Source organism: Thunnus albacares, chromosome 6, assembly GCF_914725855.1.
Source record: "Thunnus albacares chromosome 6, fThuAlb1.1, whole genome shotgun sequence".
Lineage (NCBI taxonomy): Eukaryota > Metazoa > Chordata > Actinopteri > Scombriformes > Scombridae > Thunnus > Thunnus albacares.
This window is the reverse complement of record NC_058111.1, coordinates 35232732-35238694: the sequence shown is the minus strand read 5'-3', so window position 1 is coordinate 35238694 and position 5963 is coordinate 35232732. Positions and strand designations below refer to the sequence as shown.

Below are 5963 nucleotides of genomic sequence, written 5' to 3'. Positions count from 1 at the left end.
CCTCAGTTCTGCATTCCACATAGTAGACTATCGTATCCTGATTAAGAGGTTAGTGGACTGGGTGGGAATATCCAGCATAGCATTAGACTAGTTTACATCTTACCTCACTGACAGAAGTTTCACCATCTCTATTGGTGACTTTGTGTCTGATTTTGATCTGATCTGTCTTGTGGTGTCCTGCAGGGCTTGGTTCTTGGGCCCATGTTATTCTGTTCATATATGCTGTCCTTGGGACAGATCATAAACAGAATTAATATTGCTTATCTTTTATTTGCAGATGATATCCCACTCCACTTTACACCATTTAAACCTAGTGAGGGTTTTAAATTATCTAGGCTTCTAGACTGTCTAAACGCTATTAGGGACTGGACAGCAGAATATTTTTTACAGCTCAATGCTGATAAAACAGAGGTTCTGGTTGTTGCTCCAGAAAAGGTTGCCCCCATGATTATGCAAAATATTGGGGCTCCTTCCTCTGCTGCCCACTCCAGTCTGCGTAATTTGGGGGTAATATTTGATTAATCCTTGTCATTCGACACCTGAGTTAAGCAGCTGCCCAGATCCTGTTTTTTCCACTTAAAAATATTAGTAAACTGAGATCTGTATTTTCAACTGCTGAGCTAGAGATACTTATACATGCCTTTATCTCTTCTCGCATTGACTACTGTAACACACTTTTCTCCTCATTTAGTATGTCTCACATTACACCTATACTTAAAGCTCTTCACTGGCTCCCTGTTGTGTACAGGATCCAGTTTAAAATTCTCATTCTTACTTATAGAGCATTGCAGAGTCAGGCTCCTGCATATGTGGCAGATCTACTTCACCCTTACTCATCAGCTCGCTCTCTTAGGTCAAATATGCTAAATATGCTGTCTGTCCCATGCACATGCAGTAGGACCCATGGTGATTGAGCTTTTGAGGTTGTTGCACCTAAACTATGGAATGCTCTGCCCGCAAATTTATGGTCTGCTGATTTTGTGGATTCTTTTAAAAAGCAGCCAAAGACAGGTATTTTGGTAACCTGTATGCACCAGGTCAGCATTTTATGTTTTTATTGTATAATTTGTATTATGTGTTTTTTAATTGTGTATTCTGTTTTTTTCGTTTTGCACTTTTGCTCTGCACTTAATCTGATATGAATTATTTCTTTTTTGTATGTTGTATTATGCCCTTGTAAAACACTTTGTGACTAATGTTTATGAAAAGTGCTATACAAAAAAATTTTACTTACCTGTGCTCCCATGTATGCTTTCTCTCTCCACACTCCTTACAGCTGTGGCTTTTGTCTGACTATGTTTGTTTCTGGCAGGAAACCCATGCAGATGTAACCTACTGATTGGATGAGTATGATTCAGTCTTTCTTTCTTAAAAAAATGAATTAACTTTATTTAGCGGCTTGTGTGTCAGTTCCAGGACTGGGGTAACTGTGAAACTAGCCCTGGATGGATAGAAAGGTGAAGTAGATGGGGGAGGATGAATGGTTGAAGGAATGTATGGATGGACTGAAGGATGGATGAATGAGTGAGGGGTGCAGTGAGGTGCAGTGACGCACAGCAGTAGTTGTCACCGTCAAAATGTGTTTGGCAAGGCATGTGTGTGTAATCTGGCCATCCTGGATAAGGAGGGACACGGAGCAAACACAGATTACAGCTGGAACACTATATCTGCCTGCTGCAGTCCAAACCATGCCAGAGCAGGTGGACCAGAGAGGACAATTTGAAGGCCTTTCAAAATTAAACATACTGCATACAGCCCAAAATACAGGGTGGACAAAATAACAGCAGCACCTGCACACTGAGTCAAATGTATTATAATAGCTGCCAATGAAATCCTTAGAAGCTCATATTGGATTTTGTGTTTAAAAAGCAGTTGGCTTTAACCATTGTCAGACTGTAATTAGTCTTTTGATTTTTTCTTTTTTTAAAATATCTATACTCCTTTTGCACATGCAATAACATCAGTTCCACAAATGTTAATGTATTAGACTGTGCAGGGGTTTCTTTTTCTCATCAGTGTGCGCATATAGAGTCTAATGAGTGATGAGGAGCATCTGCTGAGACACATATCAGGTCACAAGAGCTGATGAGGGTATGAGCATCAGGTGTGCACAGTGTTAAAACACATACAAACACATGTACACACTCAGAAAAATTAACGACTGTTAAACTGTTTTTAGTTTAGCTGCAGTTTAAGTAGGGTTTAAACATGAGAGCGGTTTGGAGAGAAAAAAGTTTGGTCAGTAAACCGGATCATCGTTTCCTCAGAAGCTTCACTTTCAACTGTAGAGGTATCTGTGGTTTAGTCTAAACCAAGTCACTGTCCTGTAGAAACCAGAGGTCACAGTTTTTTTATGACACTATCAGCTGCAAAGTAAAAATGATTTTTCTGACAGTGTTTGAAACGTTAAACAGTGGTAAAATTTTGACATGCAAACAATGGGTTTTTTTTTATGTGTAAGCTTTACATGTAGGCAAATTATCAAGTTAAGTATAATCAAGGTAACTAAACAATCTAGATTTTATATACAGATATGCCAAAATGATTAGTTTACTCTATCCTCTGTGACTAGCTGTAATTTCATGTTCTCTCAATATGATGTACCAGTAAAATGTGTATATAATGACAAAGCTATACATTTATACAGATGGGTGACAAATATAAGGAAAAACCAACATAAAGTGTCTTAGTAAGGTGTTGGGCCACCATATGCTGCCAGAACAGCTTCAATCTGCCTTGGCAATAATTCTACAAGTCTGGAACACTAGAGGGAGGAACACCATTCTTCAAAAAGATACTCCCTCATCTGGTGGTGGAGGGCACTGTCTAACATGCCAGTCCGAAATCTCCCACAGGTGTTCAGTTGGCCAAAACTGGGCCTGGTCAGCATTTTTATATGTCACACAAGTGTGAGGTTCTTTTAAAAATACCAGCTTGAATTTCCACTGTTAAAAAATACAACGCACACACAGTGACAATGCAGGAATTTTATTCACAAGTTGTTGAAACAGGGCGAAGAATGAGTTATTTTAAAAGAAGCTTGTAGTAACCAAGAATCTTTAAAATGGAATAAAAAAATCCTTAAAATGTCTGTTCCAATGGTGTGGGCCAATAAATAGGGGAAGGGGGATACTCAAGTTCTCTGTGACACGAGGGGGAAAGGAAGTCCTGCAGCTGTCGGCTCCTCTGCTCCAGTCACGCCGCTTCTTCCGGGACCTTGTTTACGGAGCCGCTGTAGGAGGAGGAAAATAAATATCCTCAATCAAGTGACATATGACTACCACTAGCACACACACGCCCTCAGAGTAGCCTGTTACACATTCCTTTACTTTTCGTAATACTGCGCGTTGAACCAAGTCTCCGTCATCGACGCCTGGATCGTCCCGCTGTGGTCTGTCTGCTTCCTCGTCCCAGCTGCACCTTTCCTCCGGTGTATCCACGCTGCTTCAACGAGTAGTCCCCGTCCTCAAGTTCCCACGACCAACTGCAACCGATTTTCTGTGGAGCGAACCCTCTCACATCCGTCACATCCGTCGCTTTCCGTGTCTCCAAGTCTCTCCTCTCTTTCCTTCCTTCTCCACCTGCCTTCACCTCTCACACTCAGCCAAAAAAATCAAGGAACTCACCGATGTTCTCACTTAGTCCATCACTTGATCAATTAGAGTTCAATGCACTCAGTCCAAGTTAAAACACAATATCAGAAAATATAAAACCATATAAAAAAGTATGCAGGGCAACTCACTAAAACCAGATGCATATAATAAAAATAAGACATGCAAAATATAAGATTAAGTAGGACTACAATTATGTCTCACTTTGACATATACATGCCACAGAGCATGATTGGATGTTAATTGCTTTATTGTACCATGCAGTGCAACTGTTTGGAAGCATCTGCGTTTGTTGTTTCTCCACTCATTTATTCAGGTTTTTCCTTTAATTTGTCACTCGTATGTATGTATATGAGGATAAATGTATGTGTATACTTAAATGTATACTTCTATTTTTTTCAATCAACTTGTTCAACTTGCCAACTTGTCTTCTTTTTTTCTCTCTTTTTCTGTTTTGTTTTTCTTTGTGTTTTTTGTTTGGATTGCAGGTCTTCTACATTACAGTACCAGCCAGAAGTGCTGCCCCCAGCTGGGTCTGGCTGCCAGTTTCCAGCATGGCTGTATAAAGATAACTGGACACCCGTTCATTTCTATGAAAGTTGCTAATTGGTGACTGAAGCCAAAAAATCAACTTCCCGCTGTAAAGAGATTACCCACCATAGACCATGTGCACCAGAGACTGCCACTGGCAGAGATTGCTAACTTCCGGGTTAGCCCTCTGGCCTCAGTGGGGTGCAAATAATTCAGTCATGCAGCTCTCCTATAGTTTACAAATGTTATCGGACTGAATGGATCAAATTCTGATAGTGAAATGAGTCATTTTGCAGAGGTTGTGACACTCAAAAAAATGTATTCACCATTTCACAGTGGGTTCCCTCTGATGCTGTGCAAGTTGCAGCAGCACAGTGGTGTGCTTTAAATTGTCCTGGAGCAAGTGATGAGCTGACACAAAATGTCCCCTGATTTATGGTGCTGCAACTTCTTTAATGATAGTGTTCTCAAAATATTGTCTGTTCATGATTCCTTCAAAGATGACCATAGGACCTGCGCCGTGTAGTGAAATCATTCCCCAGACATGGAGACTTAAGGGATGTTGGGCTGTGGTTTGGCAACAAAGTGGTCCTTTCTGTGGAAATGAAGCCTAGCATAGTGCTCTAGAGCTACATTTATGACAGAAGACAATTTCATTGATGGTAAACATATAAAAAACATTGTGCCAGTTTGTCCTGGTGTGTTGCAGTTCCAGCTTGTAGGCTACTCTGTGACTTGATAAATTATGTGTGTTGTTAACAGCAGATCAGCTGCACAGACGAGTGCAGTGCACACTATCACACACAGTTATTCATTTTCCACCTGTATTCCTTTCATTTTTCATGCAGTTCTGTTGAATAATGCATCTTTTGGCGCTTTCATTGCACAGAATAGATGTATAATCAGTAATTAGAGGCGTGTCTCTTTCAGCCTTCTCGCTTGCTCGCTCAATTTGAACAACAACCTCTATTTTATGTTAGCTAAAAACAAGTATGTGTATCAATGTTTTACAAAATGTTTCAGCATACTATTTTCTTGACCTTAATGATAATAACAAGCACTTCACTAAAAGTGTGCTCTGTGTGGGAAGCACCCGCCCTCATACACATCAAATATGATAAGAACAGCTGATTTCAGGCTCACTGGGTCAATGAAAATCTCCAGCAGCACTACAGGCATAATCACTGCCCCTCCCTGTGGACAGATCAAGCATTGCAACTGGTTTCCACACATGGTGCTTAGGGGCGTTATGAGTTGGGGCTGCGTTGACTATGTCATCGAGGGGGGATCTCATTATAGCCAAGGACCCAAAAGGGGTCTGCCACGGATCTGTATGGGCCCTGTCACAGACCATCTGGCAATTCCAAACAGCTGCATCTGTATGAGTTGTCGACTCAGATGAAGACACGGTAGTGTAGAAACATCAGTCTGTTTACACTGTTAAAAGCTGCAAATAATCAGTGTCTTCAGTTTTTTCTCTGTGCAGAGTATCCCTTTTTACTTTTTTTTGTTTTTAATTTGAAATAGCAATGCTACATGTGTAACAATAACATAAAAAATAAAATATTAAAAAACAGAAATATTATGCCATTCTTAAAATGATGATATTGATATGAAATGATATCTATAAATATTTGCATTATGCTTCAAGTACACACTGGAACAATAAATGTATTTGCAATTTAAAATAGTGATCTGACTTACTGAGGCTCATCCTAGGCAGCTCTACCTAATCACATCATGGAAGACTGAGCTGTATTTTAATATAATATTATATATTAGAACTAAATTGCTAAATTACTAAAAACTAAATTTTCTCTG

The 5963-nt window shown here is 39.9% G+C and overlaps 1 long non-coding RNA gene across 1 annotated transcript; it reads right to left on the bottom strand.

The window, feature by feature from the left end:
• Positions 1-2972: 2972 nt before the first annotated feature.
• On the bottom strand, positions 2973-3619 carry LOC122984111. The gene is made up of 2 exons (XR_006403836.1): positions 3330-3619; positions 2973-3232 (listed from the first exon to the last, which is right to left on the bottom strand). It is a non-coding gene; the product is annotated as an uncharacterized LOC122984111 (long non-coding RNA).
• Positions 3620-5963: the final 2344 nt, after the last annotated feature.